The sequence below is a fragment of the Ambystoma mexicanum genome, chromosome 14 (genome assembly GCF_040938575.1).
Source record: "Ambystoma mexicanum isolate Mex_15411 chromosome 14, UKY_AmexF1_1, whole genome shotgun sequence".
Lineage (NCBI taxonomy): Eukaryota > Metazoa > Chordata > Amphibia > Caudata > Ambystomatidae > Ambystoma > Ambystoma mexicanum.
In genome coordinates, this window is record NC_090940.1 from 441,107,969 (window position 1) to 441,109,902 (window position 1,934).

The 1,934-nt window shown below is 43.9% G+C and overlaps 1 long non-coding RNA gene across 1 annotated transcript; it reads right to left on the reverse strand.

Moving 5' to 3' along the window:
- Positions 1–260: 260 nt before the first annotated feature.
- On the reverse strand, positions 261–1,713 carry LOC138527310 (uncharacterized). Its single transcript, XR_011283883.1, has 4 exons — positions 1,593–1,713; positions 1,341–1,470; positions 1,142–1,224; positions 261–1,029 (listed from the first exon to the last, which is right to left on the reverse strand). It is a non-coding gene; the product is annotated as an uncharacterized lncRNA (long non-coding RNA).
- Between the last annotated feature and the right edge of the window lie 221 nt (positions 1,714–1,934).

Consider the following 1,934-nt stretch of genomic DNA (forward strand, 5'->3'; position numbering starts at 1 on the left):
GGAAAGGGAGAAGGGACAGGTTGGGGGTGGAGTGAAGGAGGAGGAGGGCAAGAGGGCGAAAGGGAGGGAGGAAAACGGGGGGTAGAGGAGGGGAGGGAGAGAGTCAGGGAAAGAGAGAAGAAGGGGGAAGTAGAAGGGGGTAGGGGATTCAAGGAGGAGGATGGAGAAGAAGAGATTTCAGGGAAGTGCGGAATGAAGGGAAGGAGGGGGAAGAACGGATGGCAAGAGGAAGGGAGTTCCAGTGTAAAGGAGCTAAAAGCTGGAAGGAGCGGAAACGGGAGGTCCCAAAGAGTGGAAGGACCTCACGAGATGTTCCTCCTTTCGCCCAATCTAATTGCTGGACCTGGACATGAAAATCTATGCAAGTGTTCTTGCCTCGAGACCTGACATTGCTCCCCCATCAGTAGTTCACCCAGATTAAGGGGGTTTTGTGTTTATTAGGCAAAGAGCAGACAACCTTCGTAAGACTCCACATCTGATGGTGACACAAGACGTGGTCATCCACTCATTGAACACAGAGAAGGCCTTTGACCGATGCGGTGGGCGTTCCTGAGGAAAGGTCTATGTTAGCTTGGGAATAGACCTCCGCTATGAGGTTGGAAAGACTCTAGTAGCACACTATTGTCATACAAATAAATTGATTTATTACAGAAAACAAATACACAGACTGTTTGCTTGTAAAACCCATTAAAGGCCCCCTATATTTGACATAATCAAAATCACTCCAACATACATACACATACTTTCTCTCACACATCCAATGTAAACTCACAATGTTATGGGTTGTCAATTACAAAAAAACCCTTTCATTGAAATTCAGAATTCATCAATTTTTCACACCCCTATATACTACAAGTGTGTACATCTGTGGAATAGCACAGGTTTATTAAACATTGTCTACACGCGTTTCGGTCAGCATAAACCTCTTCTGATGTAGCCTTGAGCAACTCTGACCTTCAGGATGTAGGCAGGGCGTAAATGTCACCTCACCCTTACAGACTGATCCAGTGGAAGATATCTTCAAACCCTCTAAAAAAAAGCAAACAGTAAAACCTAGTTACAAACCAACCTCTTTCTATTACATCAGCAGCACAAAAAAATTGTGCGTATAAATCTTCCATCATTATATTAGTTCACTTACCTCCAATATATACTGGTGGGGGTAGTGCAAACAGTGGAACTAATCCTTAGTGCTCCATTGATATAACCCAATTTCAAAAGATCCTGAAAAGGGAGGCCAAAGAATGGAGTAAATATGAGGCTCCCTCTCCAGAGCATTGTTAAATCATTCAAAAGTAATCTAGACACCCTGTCCAGATAAAGAAGTTAATAACACTTACTTCTCATATTGCAGCCAAAGCTGCCAGCATGTCTCAATATCCGCCTTGCATCGCCGCCTTTTGAAAAATTCACATCCGTGCACATGGTAAGTACTCTGGAGTCAGGCACCTGTACTCCACTGCACTGAAACTGAATCAGACACGGGGGATGGATCAGTCACTAGTTTCAACTCATGGCCTAAACACCCCATTTCATGTTCTGTATCCACGACACCCAACGTTAACTCAATAAGATATACTAAAGACACTTACTTGCAGTATTTAATATTCGCCATCAGTGCGTGTTCTTATCCAGTGACACTTAATTGCTTGCAATTCATTAGCACGGTATCCACTGCAGAGTCATCTACGTGTGTTGTTCTGCACTGTGGTCTAAACAGGGAGAAGGGGGTAATGAGTCACTGTTTCCACCCGTTCTACCAGCGTGCTCAAAAGCTCTTACATAGATTTCTCATTGTGGGTAAGATTTACACGTTTGTCATCCTCCTTTACACATGCCGGGGTATAAACAAACTTGTTCACTTAATGCAAGCGCTATGATGGAACGTGATAGCGCATGCATTGCAAACACAAAAGTCAGAAAAACATAGCGAC